Here is a 13,386-nt window from a genome sequence, read left to right on the forward strand (position 1 = left end):
ATGGCACATATTGTAATACCCGACTCTTGTCCCTCGGAAGGGTCGTCTGCGAAACTTTGCGTAGTTTACCTGTTCAGAATCTCGCTGATTCCGATCGCGACTTCTTGCAAGCTCTGGTGATCGATACTGTCCTCTGTCTCTGTCATTCTGTGGCCGGTTCGGCGGATGATTTGACCTGAATCCGTCTTGTACATTTTATCCGTTTCCTCTGTGTCTATCATCGTCTCGGCGATCAAATACTTTCAGTATTTCGTAACTTTTGCACTTTTTACCGATATGGGTTGCTATGACGATTCGAGTAATTGTTATTACCGTTTCGGTCATGTTGTTCCCGTTCAGCTCTGAGCACTTCCATTCGGTCAGTTAGAAAACACACTTGCTCCATTGTTAACTGTGGAGTGAGACCTAACTACTCACCCACTAGAAATGGTAATTTCTCAGTTAATATGAGAATCTGATCTTCTTCTTCTTTTACCGGATTGTCTCAGTACGCATTGTCGTTCCAGAACTTTTGCACAAATTCACGCATTGTACCGTGACGTCTTGCACAATTCGGCGGTGTTTTGATTTTACCATACCACTATTTTTCTTTTGACTAAATTTGGTCAAAAATGCAGTTTAAAATTCTTCATACTTGGTGTAATTCTCGGATAGACTTACACCCCAGACATGTGCCTCACTCTTCATGTGGCTGACATAAGTATCTATTTTAGCACGTTCCGTACAATACCTCGGAAACGCATGTTTGAATTGTTTAATGAACACAACTGCGTGTGTGCCATGTTTCGGTTGATAGTCACGAAATTTTCGACAACTCTGTCCATTGTGAACAATTACTTGCGTCAAACCAACAATATTGCTATCTGGTTCGCGTAATACTGCATTACTTTTATCACACAAAATTTCTATATTAATTCCTTTTGACAGTGTGTCGTTGTTTGTTACCTTTTGTCGTATCTCATCTAACTCATCACTTAGTTCATCACATCGCGTTTGTACGCCGTTCACTATCTTAAATATCGACTCTTTGTTGGCTTCACAAGAAGTTTAAGGTTTGACGATTTCGTCATCTTGAGCCTTCACTTTGTCATTAACTTTGCTAACAGAAACTTCTGTTTGCCTACACCGTACATTAACTTCAGATCTGTAGTTTCGCTACTAATGGCATGTCTTGACATTCTTTTCGGATTTCATCATGCTTTAGTTCAAATGAGCTGGTGCGTTCCGTTCGCAAACCACTAATCGCATTAGTTAGTGTCTTATAATCATTTTTGATTTTCTGATGAAAGTTTTTTGTTTCCTCATAAAACTTTGTTATTTCGTCAATAGAATTTATTATTTTTCTCATGAAAAACTCTTGTTTCTACCCGAGCCTCTCTATTTTCCTCATGAACATTTTTGATCGCTTGTAACAATTAGGACATACAGTCTGTTGTCAACAGGAGTTTCTGTTTACTGGGTAACCACTGCTATTGAACTTCTTTTAGGTAAATCAAAACTAACAATACCACTGTCGTTTGTCAAATTAACTTTAAAATTTTCCACCAAATTAACTTGTTCTCCATCAACCACGTTATTAAATTGTCCTTCCTCGTCTTTAGTAACACTACAGTTTTACTCTCATTTAGCCATATTAACACTGTTCGGAACAAATTGTGTTCGTTACAACTTATGTCTGCTCTTGTGCGAAAAGTTCATTCGCAACTTAACAACCAGTAACACTATTGATTCTTCCTATTCCTTTATTTATTTCCTATTAATGTCGAAACACCACTGTGCTGAAATGCTGAAGACTCACTGTTTGCTGTATTGTCTTCTCCGTCACAGCTACCATATATAACCTCCCCCCTGTTTCGCACCGAACTTTATTATTCGCATACACTGAATATGAAGTAGGATTTAAGAAATTTTGCATCAAACTCATTGTCGTGCTCTTCTGTTATTGTGAAATCGAAGAAAAACTACTAAATAATAGCATGTCCTTTCTCAAATACTGGATTTTATTAATTAAAACACCCCTTTGTAAACCAACATTTATAAATCCTCAACATAAATCAAATACTTTGTGCCATTAAACCTATATTCTGTCATTAATCTCCGGCCTCGTTACCGAGCAACCGCCTCTACCCTCTCGCACACCCGATTTCCACTCAGACTCTTTAGCACTTGACTCTCGCTCACCCACTCACACATTGTTGACTGCACTGCAGTCTTTGCTTTAGTTTATGATCGCTGCGTACAGTATATGATCGATACTGTATAAGGGTACAGTACCCTTACAAACTGTGAATATAACTCGCACACAAAGCAGCACCTTCAAACAATAAAAGAATTTACACTCACAAATGATGAGACTCGTTTTAACAAGATGAATACAACACGTAACCTTACGTAAAACCAAACTTAGGAAACTTTATTTCTGCATCTGGTTTGTAAATCGGCGGAATTATTATCTGAATACAGTAGTAAAATCAGTTTTTCTCAATGTCTGCACATTTCCTAGATACACAGCACAATAAAAAATGAAAACAGCGAAAACTGAAACAATTAAGTCAAACAAAAATACACCGTCAGAACGTTTGAAATCAATACTATTTCATATGCGAATATGCGCATGGAGCCAACAAAAGGTCCAAACTAGTTCAGAAGATATTTTCACCTTTAATCGTCTTTGGTTTCTGAAATATGTGACGACGGAACTCTTCTTTTCTTCTTTTTTTTCTTTACCGTTTCATCTCTCTCCATAACAATACCCCATCAGTAGTTACCCATCATCGAAGGGTTCCAATGGCCATGGTAACGGTGTTCCATGGTAAGAATGCCTTGGTGAAAGCGTTCACCATCCATCGCTTACGGCTCCCAAATTTTCCGGGAAAAAATCAAGGTGATAGTATAAAAAGCGAATTTTAAGCGACATTCTTCACCCCCATGTTCGTATAGTTGTCCAACAGATGATTCACAATGATCACATAGTTTTGGTCTTTTCTGTTACCAAAAAAGCCTTTCCCAATTGATTTAAAAGAAACCAAGCAACTAACTGGTTATTTTTTAGTTTTGTATCAAAGGTTGGATCTTTCAGCAATCTTCTTATTTTTGGTCCAACAAATATACCCTCTTTCAGCTTTGCCTCACTTAATTTGGGAAACTTTTATTTTAAGTGATTGAAGGTCTCGCCTTATTTATCCAGAGCTTTTACAAAGTTCTTTATAAGACAGAACTTGCTATGAAGGGGAGGCAAAATGATTTTCCGGGAACATATGACATCCTTATAGGCCACTTCTTGACTGTATAGTGGTTCTTGGTGTCGCGGCTGTCCCAAAGGCACAAAAAGCAGCAGTACTTCGTGAATCCTGCCTGTAAACCTGTAAGGAGTGCAACAACTTTTAAATCACTGCAAAGTTGCCCTTCATGATCCTTATATTTGATTCCTTACAGCAGGGAAGCCATGGTTTCGGAAGTTTCTTTCATGTCTACTGCGTATTCCAAAGGTACCGATGGAAACGCATTGCCATTATGCAACAGTAGTGCTTTCAAACTGGTTTTACTAGAGTCAATAAATAGTTGCCATTCCTGTGGAGTCTGTTGTACACCTTGCTGCATCAACAGGCCATTCACATCTCTACATACACACAATGAATTCTGCTTATCGAAATACTGAACGAAGGAAACCGCTCTTGATATGAAACAGGAAATTTTTGTTCCTGGAGCTAGAAGGTTCCGTTGTTGCAGTCTCGACCCCAAGGATTCAGCTTTCTGTTTCGAAAGTCTTATATTGCAAATCAGATCGTTCAGTTCCTTTTGATTAAAGAGGTGAGGCGAAGTGTCACAATGTTGAGGACAGTTCTCTTCTTTATGTGCAGTACTTTCTGATTCACTTGACATGGTGTCTGTAACTTGAAAGGCACGGAACCAGACAGGAACAGGCAACCCCTCATCATGGGACACAGGCGAATGCACTGAAGATACATTTGGATACATTATTTTATGTGTAGTTTTGCTTGAATTACCCGAAATATTTGTAAGACAGAAGTAACAGTCTGAATAGTGGTAATTAGGCTCACACCACACCATCGGAACAGCAAATGGCTGGGCTTGGCGTTTTCCTTTCAACCATTCGGTTTTGCCATTTTTCTTAGTGTAAGTCTTAAATACAAAAATTGTGCACTATCTTTCACGGAAAACACTCACTGGGGATCTCGTTCGCACCACTGGATTACCACACTAGCCATTTACTGACTATCTGTAGATCTTCTAGCTCTCCTCTGCAAATCAAAAACAAACAATTAAACATCAAAATAGAAGAACAGCAAAAAGCGAAATACCGAATACGAAAAATAAAAACCTTTAAAAACTCAAAAATGGTACGTGCTAGAACACGTTGAATGATATATTCGGATTCTACACACCAAAACACATACCAGAGTTCTGGCACCGCGCGACCGCTACGGTCGCAGGTTCGAATCCTACCTCGGGGCATGGTTGTGTGTGATGTCCTTAGGTTAGTTAGGTTTAAGTAGTTCTAAGTTCTATTGGATTGATGATCTCAGAGGTGTTAAGTCCCATAGTGCTCAGAGTAATTTGAACCATTTGAACATACCAGTTGATGTATCACATCCCAGATGCATAATGGCTGTTGAGCAGTGTTATTACAACGGATTTGTCGTACACAATAAATACATACTCCTCGGTCAAGGTACGCGAGTACTTGTAACTGAAAAGGTGCAGATACAAATAGAGCAGTCGCAGTTAAACCCTTAATCAAGGCAGATAATTTCACTCAGTTGTAACCCTACGTATTTTAATTATGACTTAAACACATCAAGGTAGGTTAGAATAAATACACTTTCCTAAACGACAATTATACACTCCTCGAAATTGAAATACGAACACCCTGAATTCATTGTCCCAGGAAGGGGAAACTTTATTGACACATTCCTGGGGTCAGATACATCACATGATCACACTGACAGAACCACAGGCACATAGACACAGGCAACAGAGCATGCACAATATCGGCACTAGTACAGTGTATATCCACCTTTCGCAGCAATGCAGGCTGCTATTCTCCCATGGTGACGATCGTAGAGATGCTGGATGTAGTCCTGTGGAACGGCTTGCCATGCCATTTCCACCTGGCGCCTCAGTTGGACCAGCGTTCGTGCTGGACGTGCAGACCGCGTGAGACGACGCTTCATCCAGTCCCAAACATGCTCAATGGGGGACAGATTCGGAGATCTTGCTGGCCAGGGTAGTTGACTTACACCTTCTAGAGCACATTGGGTGGCACGGGATACATGCGGACGTGCATTGTCCTGTTGGAATAGAAAGTTCCCTTGCCGGTCTAGGAATGGTAGAACGATGGGTTCGATGACGGTTTGGATGTACCGTGCACTATTCAGTGTCCCCTCGACGATCACCAGAGGTGTACGGCCAGTGTAGGAGATCGCTCCCCACACCATGATGCCAGGTGTTGGCCCTGTGTGCCTCGGTCGCATGCAGTCCTGATTGTGGCGCTCACCTGCACGGCGCCAAACACGCTTACGACCATCATTGGCACCAAGGCAGAAGCGACTCTCATCGCTGAAGACGACACGTCTCCATTCGTCCCTCCATTCACGCCTGTCGCGACAACACTGGAGGCGGCCTGCACGATGTTGGGGCGTGAGCGGAAGACGGCCTAACGGTGTGCGGGACCGTAGCCCAGCTTCATGGAGACGGTTGCGAATGGTCCTCACCGATACCCCAGGAGCAACAGTGTCCCTAATTTGCTGGGAAGTGGCGGTGCGGTCCCCTACAGCACTGCGTAGGATCCTACGGTCTTGGCGTGCATCCGTGCGTCGCTGCGGTCCGGTCCCAGGTCGACGGGCACGTGCACCTTCCGCCGACCACTGGCGACAACATCGATGTACTGTGGAGATCTCACGCCCCACGTGTTGAGCAATTCGGCGGTACGTCCACCCGGCCTCCCGCATGCCCACTATATGCCCTCGCTCAAAGTCCGTCAACTGCACATACGGTTCACGTCCACGCTGTCGCGGCATGCTACCAGTGTTAAAGACTGCGATGGAGCTCCGTATGCCACGGCAAACTGGCTGACACTGACGGCGGCGGTGCACAAATGCTGCGCAGCTAGCGCCATTCAACGGCCAACACCGCGATTCCTGGTGTGTCCGCTGTGCCGTGCGTGTGATCAGTGCTTGTACAGCCCTCTTGCAGTGTCCGGAGCAAGTATGGTGGGTCTGACACACCGGTGTCAATGTGTTCTTTTTTCCATTTCCAGGAGTGTATTTCAAATTCACACGCATTACAGTGGCATTACCACCAGGTACAGTGACACTCACCGGTGTTATCACTTCAGCTCATAACATCGCACCCCAGGCGAGTGTACACAAGTGGTTTACCAATTGACAGAATCACGTGGCTTTAAAGAAGACCCACTAACAACGATTGGCCACTCTCAAGCCAAGGCACACCGAAGAACAAACAAATACTCATTATTCACTGGACATGACACAATAACAGTGCGCCAATTTTCCTTTAAACAATAAAAGCACACGGCCAGATATTCCTTAGGCAACATGTTACGGTGCAGTCTCCTCGCCGTGTATTATCTGTTTAACTCCTACTCAAATTTTCACTACGATAGTGTCCACAGCAGTGAGCCACAATAACCTATCCACATTTGCTGCCCACATAAAAGACACCAACCTCAAAATACCTAATACAGATGGAGCACATAAAATACTACAGAAGTTGCACAAAGGAAAAATTATGGATGTAAAGGAGGAAATCAGAATGGGAATTTCCTAGATACCTTTCTACACTCGGTAATAAATATGACTGTAATGTGAAACATCACGCAACCATAAAGCGGTTTTTACTCGACTCTCGTCGTTTTCAGTACTGTTTCGGTAGAGTCCTCTGATAGATGTGCTATATGAGATCTTTGTACCAACTATACAGAAGTGACGTTCTCCTACAATAACAGAACAAATATTTACAAATTATTTTAAACAAATTACATACAGTCATATTTACACCAATGGTGAACGACAATTAAATATAACCGAGACCAAAAGCATATGCAGCCTAAGTAGCAAATTTCTGTAAAATAATTATAATATTTCTAGTGTTAAGTACGTTATATACAAGAGCTTTGCAACTGCTGTAACGTAACGTGCTCCTAGGTGTGAACAACTCGGATTTATTTTATGAGCTTAACATTATGTCATAGTAACAATGACGAATATGACATAATCTGCTACTGAAAAATCATTCATAAAGTAAGTTATAAAGCGCCTAGTATATCGACAGATATGTCTTGCTCCTACATCAATATCACAAGTGTCGCAAATGTATCCTGTGTATTATACTTCCATTTTAGGTACTTGAAAATGGCCTAAGGCCGAAATTGTACAATAGTACAGGAAATAAAGAGAATGTCAGCTGAAGGCTTCAAGAAATCTTACAAAAAATATCCTCTTATAACAGAAGGAGGCCTCCGTCACCAGGGCATCTTCGTTAGCTTCTTCAACGGCTCCTCAACATTCGAAAAGTCGCTTGACGATCCGGCTGGGTCCATGTGTTGTCCATCCCAAATCTCCCCAACGAAACCCCGCCGCCAGGCGCTGCTGCTTCAGCCCTCTTCCTTCCGTCACGTGCGGTTCCCAACTTTTCCTGCCACGCCGAGCCTCCACGCATCAAGTAGGAAAAACAAAGGTAAGAAAATGGTTCAGATGGCTCTGAGCACTATGGGACTTAACTTCTGAGGTCATCAGTCCCTTAGAACTTAAACCTAACTAACGTGAGGACATCACACACGTTCAAGACCGAGGCAGGATTTGAACTTGCAACCGTAGCGGTCGAGAGGTTCCAGACTGAAGCGCCTAGAACCGCTCGGCCACACAGGCTGGTTAAAAACAAAGGTAAGTCACAAGAGATGTGACTATAGATACCGGTGTCAGATATAATTCTGCCAGCAAACCGAGCCGCCACGGTTCAGCATGATTAGTAAACGTTGCTTCACCAGTAGAGAGCTCACATTCGAAAACTTAGAATCGTCTATCAGCTGCTAAAGGGCAAACCGACAAAATCCTGTACGACGTTCGAAATCACAGTCTTCGAGTGTCTCATGTTGCGACTGATGATAGGGGTGGAAATTATGCTGATGCAGGATTCGATTGACATTCTCTTGTCTGATTCCACATTCATTAGCAATATGTCTCGACAACTGTGCGGATTCGTTAGCGTCGTAGTCAGAGCAGCTTCTTCGTGTTCCCTTTCAATTTCAATATTCTTTCTTGTTCTCTTTTTGACGTTCGACCAGCCTGTCAGCACTAGCGTATTTATAATTCGCGCAACTGCCTGGCACCGCAGACACTGACGAACAGGATCACCTCTGTACTCTTTTTACGACATTTCCATTACGTTAACCATGAAAAGTTGTATATACAACTCCTCCTTATTGGTGTACATGTCTGCACGCAGCGAATGTTAAAGCAAAAGTGAGCGACCGGCAATGCAGACAAGTAAATCGGCATATGTGTAGACATTCTGACACAGCGAATCACGAAAACTATGGTTGGTGGCGTTTGCACCGCTAATGCCGATTCCCGCCATCGTGCTCTTAAATTCTAGGACATTTCTCGAATTTTCTTACGACAACTTTCAACGCCAACGTTAACAAACGCTAGTTCGCTATAATTGTCTTCTCAAGAGCTGTCTAATGCAGTTATAAAAGGTATACGATTGCATTTAAAGAAACATACTTGTTTTAATATTTTATTTAACAACAGCGCTAAAAACTTCAACCGAACAAAAAAATATACCTGCCCTACATCTCTCTAATATTTTATGAAAACCACGTTTCAATCTATGTAAGCCATCGCGAGTTAAAAGGTGTGTTACGTCTTAAGTGACTTAAGTGACTCATCCTGTATATTTAGAATGTACGACATCCTGTTGCCTTGTAACGCAATTGATATGTTGCATGAACGGAAAGTGAGTTTAGTAGTGCAGAGATGTGATCTGACGAGACTCAAGGCTCCGCCGAATATACGCCAAGCGGGTAAATATAGCTGAAAATCTGAAAGGAATCCTGTGTGTATGTGTTTTTTTTTTTTTTTCATCTCAGAGTTTCAATTGCAACCTACGTCCTCAATTATCTATAGTATGTATTCCAATCTCTGTCTTCTTTACAGTTTGACACCTTCCCCACCTCCCTATAGTACTGTACCACGGAAGATGTTCCGTGATATCTTAACATGTGTCCTACCGTCCTGTCCCTTCTTCTTGTCAGTTTTCCATATATTCATTTCCTCGCCGATTCTGCGGGGTACCTTCTCATTTCTTACCTTATTAGTACACCTAATTTTCAACAATCTTCTATAGAACCAAAGCGGTTTTCCCATAGTTTCAGACTCCCTGCCACACAACGCTGTGATCCAAAAGTACATCCTCAGAAACTTCTTCCTCAAATTAAGACATATGTTTGATATTATCATACTTCTTTTTTCAAGTAATGTCCTTTTTGGCAGTGCTACTCTGTTTCTTACGTCCGCCTTGCTCCGTCGTTCATGGGTTATTTTGCTGCCTAGGTAGCAGAATTCATTAACTTTGTCCACTTTATGATCCCCAAATCTGGTGTCAAGTTTCTCACTGGGCTCTTTTCTGCTACTTCTCATTACTTTAAACTTTCTTCGATTTACTCTCATTCCATATTCTATACTCAGACTGTGCATTCAATTCAACAGATTCTGTAACTCTTATTCACTTTCTATGATGGTAGCAATAACATCAACGAACGTTATCATCGATATCGTTTCACCTTGAACTTTAACCAAAATATAGAGTCTGCCTTGTATTTCCGTCATTGCTTATTCGACGTATAGATTGAACAGTTATGGCGGAAACTACTTCTTAATCCGAGCACTTCGTTATTGTTTTTCCATTCTTATTGCTCCCTCTCGGTTCTTGTACATATTGTATATTATTCTACTTTCCCTATAGCTTACCCCTTTTTTACTCAGAATTTCTGACATCTTGTAATATTTGCACTGTCGACCGCTTTCTTGAGGTCGACAGATCCTATGAACGTGTACTGACTTTTCTTCAGTCGTGCTTCCATCATGAACCGCAACGTTAGCGTTTATCTTTTCTAAAGCCAAACTTATCGTCTTGTAACAGATTCGTAATTTTCTTTTCCATTCATCTGTATGTTATTATTGTCAGTAATTTTCGATGCATCAGCTGTCAAGGTTACTGTGCGGTAATTCTCGCGCTTTTAGGCTCTTGCGTCCTTGGGAAATGTGTTGATGTTTTTCCGCAAGTCACTTGGTATACCGACTGTCTCATACATTCTGCACATCAATGAATGTAATCGGTTTGTTGTCACTTCCCCCTATGATTTTAGAAATTCCAATGGAATGTTACTAATTCTTACTGCTTATTTAATTTTAAGCCTTCGAAAGATCTTCTAAATTCTGAATCTAAAACTGGATCCTCAGTCTCTTCCCAATCGACACCTGTCCCTTCTTCTATCACATCTCATGTGCTCTCTCCATCTATCCGCTCCCTTCTTTGCTTTTAACGGTGGAATTACCAATGTAGTCTTAATGTTATCGCATTGTCTTTTTATTTTCTCGAAAGTTCTTTTGTCGTCTCTTTATCCTTAGTTAGTTAAAAGCACTCCGCCTTCAGGCCACAAGTGGCCCATCGGGACCATCCGACCGCCGTGTCATCTTCAGTTAGGATGCGGATATGAGGGGCGTGTGGTCAGCTCGCCGCTCTCCCGGTCATTACGATGGTTTTCTTTGACCAGAGCCGCTACTGTGCAGTCGAGTAGTCCCTCAACTAGCATCACGAGGCCGAGTGCACCCCGAAAAATGGCACCAGCGCATGGCGGCCCGGATGGTCACCCATCCAAGTTGCCTCCTGAGTTAACCCTTCCCACAAGTATTCTTTTATCGATTTATTCCTCTTTCCACGTGGTTATTTCGCCGTAGCGTACCTGCACTTCTTGCTTATTTGATTTCTAAGTGACTTGTATTTCTGTATTTCTCAGAAGATTTTTTAGCTGCTTATTTCGCCGATCATCTGCAGTATATCTTATGTTACTCACGTTTTTTGCCATTAGCTTCCTTGCGCCTACGTTTTCCTCTCCAGTTTCTATCACTGCCCTTTTTGGAGTCCTCTTCAACCGAGCTGCGTCCTGACCTATTCATTATCGCAGTATCTACAGCCTCCGAGAGCAGCTCTCTTCCCCTGTGTATGATGAAGAGTCCTATATCTGATATCGGAATCATTGTCTCACCATGATGTGATCTAACTGAAATCTTTTTGTATTTACTGGCTTTTTCCAAATATATATCTCCTCCTGTACTGATTCTTGAATGGAATATTCGCTGATACCATCTGAAATTCTTTGCTGAACTAAGTCTTACTCCTCTCTCATTCCTACTACCAAGCTCAAATTCTTCCGTAATCCTTTCTCCTACTCCCTCCCCTACGACCGTATTCCAGTCTCTCTCATCCTATTAGGTTTTCGTCTCTCCTTACGTACCTTATTACCCTTTCAATACCCCCATATACTTACTCCCTCTCTTCAGCGTCGGCCGGCCGGTGTGGCCGAGCGGTTCTAGACGCTACAGTCAGGAACCTTGCGACCTCTACGGTCGCAGGTTCGAATCCTCCCTCGGGCATGGATGTGTGTTATGTCCTTAGGTTAGTTAGGTTTAAGTAGTTCTAAGTTCCAGGGGACTGATGATATCAGAAATTAAGTACCATAGTACTCAGAGCCATATGAACCATTTTTTCATCTTCTGCTTGTGATATCGACATGTGTAACTGAACTATTGTCTTCTGCTTGCACCGTCTGTATGTACAACTGAACTATTGTTGTTGGTGTTGGTTTGCTGCCGGTTTTGAAGAGAACAAGCCTACCACTGAACTATTCACAGTAACTCACTCTCTGCCCTGCCTTCCTATTCATAACGATTTCTTCTCCCATAAATTCATTATCTGGTTACACGGTTTTCTGCTGTGTTTGGTATTAGTGCTGTTCATAACACTACGATATATCGACATCTCAATATTTTTTCCGAAACTTTTCGATTTATATCGGCTATATTTTGGCTACTGATATATCTATATGTCGATACGAAAATGTCAAAATCGGCAGCTGATATTTTTATTTTATGTTATAGATTTTCACAATTATCAGTAAATATTTGAAGTCGTTCTTTTTAAATCGTAGTAGAACTTAATTTTACTTTCGAAGTGTGAAGTAGTCTCTGTAGTCATTTCTCTTTTATTATTTCCAGTCTTTCTCTTTAACTGTGCAAAGCAAGTACACAAGTACATGTGGCACAAAAGAAGACGTCCGGTTACACTAAAGAGGGGTTACCGGGTGGACTAACAGGAATTTCGATCTGAAGGAATAACACACCAGTTGCGTCAAAAATAATTTTTAACTCACATCGGCATTCCTGAAAGTTATGAACAAAATTCTAAATGACAAAATGGGCTTTGCCGTGAGTGGTGACGTGTAAAAAGAAATGCTGACCTAATCGGCGCTCGGCGCTACCAACAAAAACTGCAACGTTTAGATTCATCATGCAATTTTGACACTACAACTGCTACGCCTATGAAGTTCGGAGAAATGAAAAAACGAGGAAATCGACATGTGTTCTGCACAAATCCGATATCTCTTATTGTACCACCTACATACAGTAACCACTGTCAGCAAAGTGGTTATCGCCAAGCGCGAAGGTGTATCGTTTTCCTTTCAATTATTGCCCTAAGGGGGATAGGCTGCTAGCTTGTTGATGTATTGGATATCTAATAATAGGCCCTTTAATATACAGCTCTAAAACCGGCAGTCTGTCTACAGTATGCAGCCAATATTTTTGTAGGATGTACAAAGATATCATATCAGTAGATACGTAGATACGTTTCTTTGATACACCGACGATTGATAACACTTCATTTTTAAATATCGATGCATCGTACAAACTATATTTTTAAAAATATTAACAGTCGTAGTTGACATCACGTTATATTCGTCTGACCATAAATCTCTGTACACCTTCCACTTCAGTTCAGTGACGACCACTATATCTACATTGAGCTTTTGCGTTCCCCTTTTCACATTTGCTAGATTGCCCACCGCGTTCAGCCTCCTGACATTCAACGCCCAGACTCGTAGAACGTTATCATTCCGTTGGTTATTCAGTCTTTTTCTGATTGTCACCTTCTCCTTGGGCGCCCCCTGCCAGAGATTTGAATGGAGGACTGCTCCGGAATCTTTTGCCAATGGCCAGATGATCATGTTACTTTTTCAGTTTTAGGCCACAGATCTGGTGGATACGCATTATGTGTCTTTAATGT

This window comes from Schistocerca gregaria, chromosome 1 (genome assembly GCF_023897955.1).
Source record: "Schistocerca gregaria isolate iqSchGreg1 chromosome 1, iqSchGreg1.2, whole genome shotgun sequence".
Taxonomy (NCBI): domain Eukaryota; kingdom Metazoa; phylum Arthropoda; class Insecta; order Orthoptera; family Acrididae; genus Schistocerca; species Schistocerca gregaria.